This window comes from Silene latifolia, chromosome 3 (genome assembly GCF_048544455.1).
Source record: "Silene latifolia isolate original U9 population chromosome 3, ASM4854445v1, whole genome shotgun sequence".
In the NCBI taxonomy this organism is placed as follows: Eukaryota; Viridiplantae; Streptophyta; class Magnoliopsida; order Caryophyllales; family Caryophyllaceae; genus Silene; species Silene latifolia.
This window is the reverse complement of record NC_133528.1, coordinates 96,163,135-96,176,780: the sequence shown is the minus strand read 5'-3', so window position 1 is coordinate 96,176,780 and position 13,646 is coordinate 96,163,135.

Below are 13,646 nucleotides of genomic sequence, written 5' to 3'. Positions count from 1 at the left end.
GAGAATCAACCTCCTGTTCATTTTCCAAATTATGCAGGTCAGGATACTTAGAAGCAGCAAAAGCCATCTCGGCTGCAGGGTCCCATTTTGCCTTGGCCTGAACAGGCTCCGACATGGCAGCTGCCCTTCCCTTGATATAGAAATAGAGGGAGGCATCATCCAACTTGAACTCCAAGTCATCCCTCTCCTGGGTAAGCTCTTCATTCCTATCCAGGGCCTCCTGCAATAGCCGCATGCTTGAGGCTGCCTCAGTCTTAGCAGCATCCCTCTTAGCTTGCACTCTTGTCAAATCAGCAGTCTTGGCAGCCAAGTCAGCCCTTGAAAATTCCAGCTCAGACTTCAACCTATCATAATCTGATCTCATCAGATCAATCCTGGCTACCAAAGAAGTAGTCGATAGGCATTATGGAGACAGTCGCGAACCTCGACCAAAGACAAGAAAAGTATGAGTAACTTGTACCAACAATAGAAGACTACCAAAAACAAAACACATGGAAATGATTCCAACATACCTCCCTTACAAAGAATGAGAGCACCGACCAAGAGGTGATCAATGATCCATCAAGCAACCGCCGAGTAGCAGTCTCAACAGGGTCAAGGGTGAGCATGACATCGATTTAGAAGCTGCATAGTCCCCGATTTTCACCCTAGCACCTCCAGGTTATCCAACCTGGCTCTCACCTCCCGACCGGGCGAAACATCAACATCCTCAATTTTCCTTTTAAAATTCGTGAACTTGTTTCAAAGGACAAGCAGTGAAGTAGTGACCTTGGCGAAAAGATCGATCGCTCACCAAGTCGATGACAGGTTCAGTATCCCCACTTCCCTGAGGACCTTCCTCCTTAATCTTAGCCAACCTGGCTAAGAGGTCGGCCATACCAAACCTGGCAAGACGAATAGACGACCTGGTAGCTGCAACACGAAATGTTATATCAGCAATATAAACCAAGTATTATCAGGAAGTCCAGGTAGAAAAAAAAAGGAAAGATCAAAAAAGACTTACTGCCTGAAGTGCTGGCACCAGCAGCCCCTGACGCTTTAGCAGCCCTAGGAGCACCGTCAGCCTTCAAACAGCGAGGAAGGTGACCAACCCCACAACAAAGAGGCCAGGACCTCTCCAAAGGAGGAATAGCGAGGAAAGTAGAGACATTGGGAGTAGGGTACTCAGTTTCAGTAACCCAATCATCAATTGCACACATAAGAGGTATGACTTATTATTTTCATTTCATTTTTTCACTAAACAAGAAAAACATGCAGGTTAAAGAAAGAAATCAAAGGACTCACCAGCCACACAGGCCTCATGATTTAAATACGCCAGATCAGGACCCACAGAATTGGTCTTGACAAACATATAGCCAGCAGCCCAGCCCTTATCATGGCCACTGTCTAAATTGCTCAGAAGGGGAGTAGTTGACGGCCTGACCTTGAAACTTATACGGCCAGGACTGTTAGTTTTAACAATGTAACAGGTCTTTAAATCATCAAGAGAAAAAGAGACATTGTGTTTTTTACAGAGGTTCTCAATAGAACATACAACTTTCCACACCATCGGCATTAATTGATAAGAAGGGACGCCAATCTCCTTAATAACCTCAACCATAAGAGGAGAAAAAGGAAGCTTACAGCCTGCCCTGAAGGCCCAGTCATGAATACAGAACCAACCAGGACAAGCCCAGTCGGCCCTAATAGGAGAATCCTCAGGGATCCAGACTTCAGCGTCAGCAGGGATGATTCCCTTATCCTTCAAAATTTTTTCGAACTCAGGCTTCAAACGGTTTGCAGGAGACTGGACTTCATTTAAAGCCTTCGTGGGATTAAATTGAAAAGCACCATGAGATATTGAGATCATCTCCAATGGAGGATCACTCGTTTTATTTACTGTGGGAGAAGGAGCTGCAGAAGAGGCAGGCAAAGTTTCAGAGGAGACTTCCTCAGGATTTTGAGGAGGAGGAGTTGCAGGAACCGCTGCCCTGGTAGATTTTTTTCTTTGCAGCCATTGATTGAGGAATTATGGAAGATTGATTAAGAGATTTGGGAAGTCGAGAATTAAGATAACTGAAGAGAAAGAAAGTTAAGAAAAAGAAGATGAAGAAATTATGTTGATGAGTCCAAATTAATGAAGCACCCAAGTATTTATAGCAAAAAAGATTAGGGTTTCAGCCGCAAAATCATTAAGGCAAGTTGCAGTAAAAATCCACGCGTCAGCAGTTGCAGTAAAAAAGCCGTTACAGGAAATTGATCAGGGAAAATTAACCGTTGGGTGATCTTATCAAAATTGAAGTTATCTCCTCATTTTTTCGTCCTGGCACTACCAATAAGGAGATAAGGGGCAATTGTTAGGCCTGGAAATCCGCAGACCACCCTGATCAGCATTTCACCTAAACCTGATTGCCAGGCTCTCAGGGTGCCAGGTTCTCAGGGCACATGAAGTTAGGCGCCAGGCCATGGAGAGGACAACGGTCTAAATATCAGGACAATATTCGACCAAATCCGCGTATTTTAATGGAATTAAATACGCAGCATTAAGTGTAAAGATTATGCAATAATTACGGTAATTAAGAGGGATATATTTGGCAATTATTACCAGCAATTATGGAGAATATTCAGCCTTCAATGCTCGATCATGCAGCCGTTCAAGATGGGAAGCTATATAAAGAACGCTTGAGAGATCTGAAAGAAAGAGATCATTCGTACAACAAGAAGAAGATCACATATTACATAAAACCATAAGCATTATTGTTATCATTGGAATATTCTCTCAAAATCATATAGTGAAATCCTCTCCTGGCTTGGTGCCCGTGATTTTTTCCCATTTAAGGGTTTTCCACGTACAAAATTGTTTGTCTTGTTATTTCTATTATCTTATTTATTGTTTAAATCGTACCCTGTCAACCAGACCAGAAATCTAATTAGAGCTAGTTAACCCTGCACAATATCACGCTGACCTGATTTCGCCTTGCGCAAAATCCACACAAAACAATGGTCAATGAAGGCATTGTCTTGGGTCATTTGATTTCGGAAAAGGGCATCGAGGTCGATAAAGCTAAAGTTGAGGTGATAGAGAAATTGCCGTCACCCGTGAATGTCAAAGGGGTGCGGAGTTTTCTCGGTCACGCGGTGTTTTTACCGACGATTCATAAAAGATTTTTCCAAAATTGCAAAACCCCTTACTCAACTCTTGCTTAAAGATGCCCAATTCTAATTTACTCATAAGTGTGATGAGGCCTTTGATAGGATTAAAGAAGCTCTAATTTCGACACCGATTATTCAACCGCCAAATTGGGAGTTGCCTTTCGAGATAATGTGTGATGCAAGCATTTATGCCGTTGGCGCGGTTCTAGGCCAACGGATTGGGAAAGCTTTACATGCCATATACTATATAAGAAAAACCCTTGATGCTACACAGGTCAACTATGATACCATGGAAAAAGAACTTCTTGCTATAGTGTATGCTTTGGACAAGTTTCGCTCCTACTTACTTGGATCCAAAGTGATAGTATTCTCGGACCACCGTGCTCTTAGACACCTCTTGGGTAAAGAATGAATCAAAACCATGCTTGTTGAGGTGGATATTGTTGCTTCAAGAATTTGACTTAGAGATAAGAGACAAGAAAGGGGCTGAGAATGTAGTTGCGGATCACTTGTCAAGGATTCGGTTTGACAACAATGGAGAAGATACACCAATTAATGATTCCTTTCCCGATGATATCCTAATGGCCATCCATACACAACTCGAGAGACACACCACACCGTGGTTTGCCGATTTTGCAAATTACCTTGTAGGAGGAGTTCTTCCCCCCCGAATTTGAACTACAATCAACGGAAGAGATTCTTATTTGAAGTGAAGAGGTATTTTTGGGATGCTCCCAATCTCTACAAGGCATGTAGTGATGGTCTATACCGAAAGTGTGTACCACAATGGGAGGTTCAAGGAGTTTTCGAGGGTCGCCACTCATCCCCATATGTAGGACACCATGGAGCAAGAAGGACGGTTGCCAAAGTCCTACAATCGGGCTTCTATTGACCCACCATGTTCGAAGATGCTAGATAGTTCATCCTTCATTGTGACCTTTGCCAAAGAACTGGGAACATATCTTGGAGAAATGAGATGCCACAACGAGGCATATTGGAAGTTGAAATCTTTGATGTATGGGGAATTGATTACCAAGGCCCCTTTGTATCATCCCAAGGCAAAAAATACATTCTAGTTGCCGTTGATTACGTATCAAAGTGGGTAGAAGCAATTGCTACTCCAACCGACGATGCAAAGGCGGTAACCAAGCTCTTAAGAAAAGTGATCTTTCCAAGGTTTGGAGTCCCTAGGGCTATCATTTGTGATGGTGGGACACACTTCCATGAGAAGAAACTTGCATCTCTCTTGACAAATTATGAAGTTCAACATAGAACCGGCTTGGGATATCATCCTCAAACAAGTGAACAAGTCAAAGTTTTCAATAGAGAGATCAAGCAAATTCTTGAGAAAGTAGTTAACAAGACTCGTAAGGATTGGAGCATAAAACTTGATGACACTCTTTGGGCTTATAGGACGTCCTATAAGACTCCCATAGGAGCTTCCCCTTATAAGTTAGTTTATGGAAAGGCTTGTCACTTGCCAATTGAGTTGGAATACAAGGCCTTTTGGGCAATCAAAACTCTCAATCTTGATCTCAAGCTAAGTGAAGAAAAGAAGATTTTACAAATCGAAGAGTTGGAGGAATTTCGACTTCACTCATATGAGAATGCAAAGATCTACAAAGAACGTACTAAAATGCTCCATGACAAGAGAATCAAGCAAAAGACATTGCACAAGGTATATAAAGTCCTTCTATTTAACTCTAGATATCGGCTCTTCCCCGGAAAGTTGAATTCACGATGGACGGGTCCCTTTGTGATCACAAATATTGGAAAGTATGGAGACTTTGAGATAATGTCGGAAGAAGGAAATAGGTTCAAGGTCAATGGTCAACGAATCAAGCCATATTATGAAGGAGCCTTCATAGGAGAGGTTGAGGCCATCCTCCTCGAGTCTCTCCCACCGTGACAAAGCATTGAAATGGAGGAGAGTTTGGTGGAGTCCTCCCTAAACCACCACTTGTAAATATACTAACTTACTTTCTTGCACTTAACTTCTTTGCATAGCATTTTGATTACCTTGTTTTAAGCATGATTCTTGACATGAGAGCAAGTGAGAGAGGGTTACTAATCAAATTTGAAGCGTGAAGGAGATGAAAGTTAAGTGTGGGGAAGCTATGGCTAGGCTAAGAGAGCCTATAGCACTCAATCCATTGCTAAGAAGCTAGAAGGAGGAAGCCTTAGGAGAGCTAAAAGGAGGGTCCCCACGAGTTCGCCTCAACTCGTGGGAGTCCCTAGCCAAGAAGTCTTGAAGAAAAAAATTCCTGCAGCAAAGGACGGGTGTCCTGGATTCGACTCGGGCGTTCCAATGCTCGGGACGGGCGAGCCAGCTCGGGGACGCACGTCCCCATCTTCTTCTACAAAAATTCCTGCAGCAGGAAACCCACGGCTGCCTCACCAGTCCACGCGTCCCCCTCCCGTTCTCCTCTCCTATAGACTACCAACCCTATTTTCTTTTCCTCATTTCCACCACACTTATTAAGACACATTAAATTCTCTCTCTTATAGTAACCAAACCTCCCTCACAAAAACTCAACATCCCCACCACAAACATCTCCAAACAAATAAATCAACCACCCTAAACATTAGCTCACCCAAATCTAGGGTTTGAGAAGTTCCAAAAAGAAAAGAAATCCTATTTAGGGGAATTTGATTTCACTCTCAACAAAGTTCTTGACTAGAGATCCAAAGAAAATCCCCAACCCAAATTTAATGAAAGCAAAAAGAAAGATCATTACAAGGGAGAAAACAAGATCCAGGATAATTAAGAGTTCTTCTTGCTCACACCTTAATGCAAGGAGAAGGGAGAATGAAGAAATCATTGATCTCTCACGACTCGAGCGTTTATCCAACATAGAATTTGTCAATGATGCACAAAGGATCGTCTTTTATCGGTTAATGGGTAAGAACATCCTCCCTACAAAGTTTGTTTGTCATGATACTTTGAGGAAATTGGGAATATATCACCAAACCGAGGCATTGTTTGATTTGTTTGGACTCACCACTATGTTCCACATGTATGAACTCACTTATCAATCACTTGTGCTCGAATTTCTAAGTTTCCTAAATATTTCTACCCTTAACAACACTATTTGCATTGAATTTCGATTGGAGAATGTCATAAGGATGATGACATTGGTTGAAATTGTGGATATCTTGGGTCTAGATGTGTCGATCTCTCGGCCATACAAGCCTAGGAACTATAGTGTAGCACCCCTTTGGAGAGCCCTAATGGGCCGTGACTTGATAAGGATAAAGTATTGTTCGGCTTCTTTCATACAAAACCCCATTATAAGATTCACATACCATTTCATCACAAGCACCCTACTAGCTCGACGCGAGCCGGCCATGGTCAACGAGCTCGATCTTACCTTCATGGAATCCTATTTGTAAATACAAGGGAAGAGCGGGTACAATTTCATGCTTGAACGATGGGCACGATTTAGAAATGGATGTGATAATGGGATGCGACATATTGTAAATGGAGGTTTGATAACAAGAATTGCCAAGAAGTTCAATCCAAATTTCAACAATGACAACTCCTATGTCCATCTTCCGGGCAATACTCGACTTAATGAACAACTCATATTCTAACAGTATCATTGGATAGTTTATGAAGGGTATGAGAGGCAAATTAATTGGTTAACGAAAGGGAGCATCCCACTAAGCCTTCCAAGAGAAGGATTAACAAGAATCTCACCAAGAAGAGGGCCCCTTTCCCGAGTACCATCATACTTAGTGCCTGGAAGTTCAACACAAGAAGATCAACCTACCCCACCTACTCAACAACAAGCAAATGAGAAACAACAAAATGAGAGTCAGCGAATCACTATTCCTCCCTACCCCTTTCCTTACCAACCCTACAACAACCCTAACCCATTTATTCTACCAAAAGATGATTTTGCTACGGGTTTACTTCAAGCATTGCATAAGCAACAATATGATAACCATGTGGATGCTTACTATGCTCTTTACCCCACTTTCCATCAGTTAGCTCGCCAAGGGCGAATCAATGAGGAAGGAGCACTTCCTTAATGGGCTCAAATTGACATACTCTTCCCTACTTCGGCCCATGGGAATGAAGGAGCTAATAACAATGGTAATGGAAAGGAGGAAGCCTCAAGTGATGGTGATACCGTAGAAGTGAATAGTGAGGGGGACGAATTCATGGATTTTAATGAGAGTGATGAATCAAGGGTCAATTAGAGTGATGAGCATGGAAGGAGTAATGATGATGAATAAGAGAGTTCTTTAGCATTTACTTGGTGGAGGAGGCCAAAGTGGCACCCACCATGGCTTTTTTAAGCTCTTTCTTTCTCTTTCACATATCAAGAATTAACTTGCATAATAGTATAGTTTAGATTAATTTATATTCATGTTATTTTGGATTTTGCCTAATGAGTTTCCTAGCAACATCAAGGACTTTTTCGCCTTAGCAACATCAAGGTGAAGACAAATCTTTCTCCCACTAGGAAAATCCAAAATGACAAATTTGCATAGCATGCATGGCCTTGTGGCCAAATTCCCTCCATAGCTTTAGCCGGTTTGGGGAAGTTTGATCACAAGCAACTCGAGTTAATTCAAATTAGCTCTCCAACCTAATCGAAAGCATGCATCATTTAGAATAACTTAGTTTACATCATGTGTAATATAAATCATATTGTATGCATTTAGTATAGAATTCATGCATTTCATATAGCTTCATACATTTGCATTTTCATGTTTTTCCTATCGTTTTGTCCATTGAGTACAATGTCCACACTGGTGTGGGGATAGGGAATTCTAACATCTAACCTTTTACAAAAATGATAAGAATTGAGAAATTTGAAAAATTTCAAAAACATGTTCTTCCTTTGTAGCATAGAATTGTATATACATGTTTGTTTGTCACTCTTATCACATGGGAACGACTACGCCACATTCGAAGCATAAGGGATAAAGAAGACCGCATGGTATGATATTTCCAAATCTCCTTCTCCATTTCTTATATGTTAATGACAATGTGGCTGCTTTTTGTTGATGCGGTATGAACCTATGTGATGTTAGGAGTTGTATTTAGTTTACATGGTATAATAATTGATAGAAGCATATGCATTAGAGTTGTATATATGTTAGTTGCATCATGACATGTAGTTGCATGGTAGACAAATTTTGTGAAAATGCCTATTAGGGAAGCTTGACAAGTGTATATAAGGCCCTTGTGGATAATTTTTCTCCTTGAGACTTTATTTGCTAGAATACCCTCAAGACACCCTAGGATGTGTCATACTAGTATATTTTGTCTCATGGTGTAAAGCCTAGTCAAGGGTTTGCATGTGTGTCATCTATCCAACCTTATGATGTGATATGGACTTAATGAACTTATCTAGGGGACCTTGATTGACTTGGTAGTTTGGCAACCCGAAAATACTTTTCATTAATAAGTTTGAAGTGATCATTTCAAAAGTTTTACGATGTGGAATCGTTTTTAATTTCCAAGGAAACCTCAAATGTTTTGAATTGTTGAAATTGCCGAGAAATTTGATGGAGGCGTACCACTTTAATGTGCTTTGGTGAGGGATCCATTGAATTGGGCCTCCACACGGTTGTGAATTCAACCGCTCAAAGACAAAGTGACTATCACCCCAAAAGCTATTGTCTAGAGGTTAACCGGTTGCCTAATAAGCGATTGGCGAAAGCAAAGGATACTAGAAAATGAGGGACAAACCCCATCTTAAAGTTTTTAAATGTGAAATGCGGAAGTTGAAATGAGGCCAAATTTTGAATGCTAGTCAAATCCACTACTTTTGTTTTAATTGACTTGAGCACTTCATTCCCAAAAACCTTTTTGTTATGCCACCTTGTTGAGCTTGGAACGATCCTTGGCCTTTACAATTGTAGAGAATTCGAGATTTGTCATGTCATATGCTACTAACATCATAAGGATCATCCTTCCACCCCCACCCGATCACCCTTGACAAAAGCATTTAGCAATTGTGGACGAAAGTAGTCTAGTTTAACACAACTTGGAGGTGACTTGTTTGTATCCTATTGGACTTAGTAACCAGGAGAACTAATATCTATGATGGAGTGTGTACCCTTAAATTTCTTCCCTTGTAGATGAATTCCGCCACTTAGATAAGGAAAGTGGCTATTCTTTTGTAGATGCATCCTTTTACTTATTTTTGTGTGCTTAATGCTTGGATGTATCACCATTTTGGCAAGCCCCTCCTTGCCTTGCAAGAAGGCATCTTACCTCATGAATGTCTTGTTGTGAGTTGAAGGGATGGAGTGAGACCCGCTAATTGTCTTACATCGGCTATGTTATTAGAGTAGTATAAATAAAGGTCATAGTTTTAGTCACCTCTTTACTCGGAACGAGCAAAGGTTCGGTTTTTTGTTTTGGTGAAATGTGAGTAATATTATAACTGAACAAATAATTACATACGTAGCTAGGAAATTTAGCGATAACTCGCTTGACAAAAACACAATAAGCACAACAAAAACACTATAGAGATAATGCCCCAAACAACTATATGCCTATCAGCTGGAGCCAATTCATGGCTTGGGGTTCTGCATTCTGTCCAAGCTTGAAGGCAGTTCGTCTTTTTGCTTCCTCTTTGGTGCTCTTTACAACCAGGTTTGGCCTGAGTATCTTCCCATTCACTCGAGCATTGTTTCTTTGGAGTCAAGTATGATAGAAACAGGCATTCAATACCATGGCCAAGGTTTTCCATTTGATAGATTTGCTTCCCATATCTGCTAGAGCTTCAACAGTAGGCAGTTGCCTATCTAACCAGTGTTCAACAAGTGCTATGATTCTTTTACTATAATCACACTCAAAGAAGAGGTGTTCAACTGATTCAGGTTAACTGTCACAGAGGCAACAGGGGTCATCTGCACAACACCCAAACTTGAACAATCTGTCTTTAGTATTCAGTCCCTTATGCATAATAAGCCATGTGATCAGAGAATGCTTAGGATTATTCCAGTTATTCCAGATGACTTTTGGCCATTGTTGAGTAGCCTGAGATGATCTTAACCAAGCATAGCCTCTACTGCAAAAATAGCAAAGGTTCGGTTTGGGGATATTTGATGTGACTCATATTTACGCACATTAAGTCCCCTAACTAGCCTCATTCCTATGCTTTCTAGCATGTATTAGGGTTGTTTCCATCTTAAGCTTCCAATTTTTGCACATTCTATGAGGTTTTGTGCCCTTGGTAGGGGAGGAATGCTAAGCCTCGCCTAAACGGAGCAAAAATAAGTTAAATTGATCGAATATAACGACCAAGCATCAAAGAGGAGACCGATACTAAAGGCCTAAGTTAACAGAACAAGTAATTGGGCAATGATGAAGGACCCCCACGACCTCTCAAGGATCCCCACGAGTTAAGGGGCAGCCAAATAAAGAAGAAGCAAAACTACCCTTCAGGACGGGTATCCCAGAAACAGGACGGACGTCCCAATGAGAAGGACGGGCATCCCCAAGCTCAGCCAGAGCATCGCCAAAGCAGGACGGGCGTCCCACAATGCAGGATGAGCATCCATCAGAGGCAGGTCGTGCGTCCCATGCCAGGACTTGCAAGGCGCTGAACTTCATTTAAGGGGCTTAATTGTCATTTAAGACCTTGGTTAACCTAATACTTGTACTTAGTATAAATATTCCCTTGTAATAGGAGATTAGTAACAAGTGATATAGTAGATTAGAGGAGATATTAAAGAATAATTAGAAATCTATTAGCTTAAATACACTTTAATCATTTCTTAATTATTGTTCAAGAATTCTTAGATCTAGTTGGAAAATTGAAGATTATTTGGGATTATTGGAGAATTGATAACTCTTCATCACCAATCAAGTTTTCTTCTATTATTCTTTCCTTTCAATTTGTTCATCATAAGTTTGGTACAATTTCTTTACTCTTTACTTAATTATTGTTTATTGCTTTTCTCTTCCATCATGTTTATACTTGTTAAGATGATTGACACCATTGTTAACATGATTTCCATGATAATGAGTGAGTAGTTTCCTAACTAGGGTTAGTGGAGGATTAGGGGAGTTAATCATGGGGTAGATCTATACTTAATAAATTCATATGAATGCTTGCTTGTTGTAATTCCAACTTATGCACATGTTATGCTTGATGAAATGCTTGATTGACAACCTAGCATGATTCTCTTATCCTTTCAACAAGACTTGTAAGACATAAACTAACTCAAGGCTTGTTAGACCATGCGTATAATCGAATAGGTTTTATCGAGTCGGCTCCGAGACCTAAAACTCCCTAGGAATTATAATATATAAACTAACTCGATTCCATTACAACAATAAATTGCTTGCATCTATGTAACTTATTTATGTGATCCCATCATGATTTCCCCTATGAACCCATGACACCCTAGTGCCTTTAATCAATTGTTTACATCCTCATTTACTCACCTTACTTTGCTTTCCATTTGTTTACATTTCCCTTGTTAAGTAGTTTAGATCACATTCTCAACTCAAACCAAATTGTAACTTAAAGATATAGCTACTAGCATTTGATAGCTTAATTCAATACCTGTTCCTTGGGATCCGACCTCTACTTTCCGCTCTACTAAGAGTAGTTTGCTGAGATTATAAATATTGTTTGAGGGCATAGACGACACACCCATCAAGAGGCCTCTGCCTCACATATTTTTGACGCGAGTGTCCGCCCTTCTCTTCTCCCTTTGCATTCTAAGATCGCGCTCTTGCTTTTCGACGCCTATGTGCTTGATCAATTCGACCACGTAAGCTCAAATCATTCTGAGTACCAGTCACGTTTACATGACGACCAATTTGACCACTACACTTTAATCAACTCAATCAATTTCTTCTAAATCCTCTTTAGAGGGCACTTTCATTCTACATCGAGTCGAGCAATCACTAATAGGACAACTTAGTTAATCTATCTTCATCAAACATGTAAGTCTGAGGGTGTAAATCCCAATTTATTTACTGTATTTTATTTTATATCAATTAATGTATGAGTTTACGTCATAAGTATGCTCAAAACCGTTTTCAAAAACATGTTTTAAAACCTATTGATGTGACCATAATTAGCGCACATTTAGTCCCCGAATTAGCCTCATTCCCATGCTTTTTAGTGCATATTTGGGTCATTTACTATCTTTAGGTATTTGTTTTGCATACTCTTTGAGATTTTGATCCCTTGGTAGGAAAGGAGTAAGAATCTTGCATTTTCATGGCAAAACGAGGCTAAATTGATCGAATCCAATGACCAAGCATCAAGGAGAGACAAGATTAGAAGGCCTTTGTACATATGATAGTAGATGAGCAATGTTGAGAAAGGATCCTTGAGTCCCCAAGGAAATCCCCAAGGAATTTATGAAGAAAAGGGAAGAAAAGAAGAAGGAATTGTGCTGAACTACAATCCGAGCGGATTGTCTCCAATCCGCCCGTCTCCTCACAAGCACAATCCGAGCGGTTTCCTCCAAAGATGCTCGGATTGCACCACCAGAATCCGCCCGAATTCCCTTGAATCCGCTCATCTTCCACCGCCAGAATCCGCCCGTCCCGACCCCAATACGCACGGATTCCTTCACAGCCGATTTCCCCTTCTCCAAGCAACAAAGAAAGAAGCCCTTCCTTCGAAAAATACCGGCTCCTCCCTGCTCAATCTAAAAAGTGTAATTAAAAGTGTAATTACTAGTTTAGCCCTTAGTTAACCCTAATGCATCCTCCCTAATTTTCACTATAAATACCCCATTAGTCTAATTAGAGGAGCATGTTCTTCTTATCAATAATTAGAGTAGTTAATATCAATCAAATCTCTCTTTAGTTTTGTAATCAACAATTAATCAAGTTCTAATACAAGTTTTATTTCCTTAATCTCTCTTTTGTTCATCCTTTATTTTGGGTAATTGAAGATTATTTGGGTTATTATTGGGAGATTGACAACCTCTCAATCAAGCATCAAGTACTTCTTTTATCTTTGCTTTATTATTGGAATCATTAGTAGGTATAATTCTCTTAATCCCTTTTTAATTAATGTTAATTACTTTCATTTATTCATCATGTTTCATTTTGTTGGTATGATTGACAACCTTGCTAGCATGATCAACATGATAATGAGTGAGTAGTCTCTTAGCTTGGGTTAATGGGTGATTAGGGGAAACCAACATGGGGAATGATTCATGCTTAAATTAATATGCTTTCATGGTTTATTTGCTTGCTTGTTTTGATCTCAACTCATGCACATGTTATGTTTGATGAAATGCTAAGCCTATGAATCCTTGCATTTACCACCATCACCTATCTTTTCAATGAGACTTGTAAGACATAACCCAACTCGAGTCTCATTAGACCATGCATGTTGTTGAGTAGGGAAGACTAAGTCGACTTGTAGGTGTTGTACAATCTAATCGATTCGGCTCCGGGACCCAAACATTCCTAGGATTGTAAGATATAACCCAACTCAATCCATCACAACAATAATTGCTTGCTTATAATTTGAGAACATGTTTGTATGATCAATTCCCATGATTCCCCT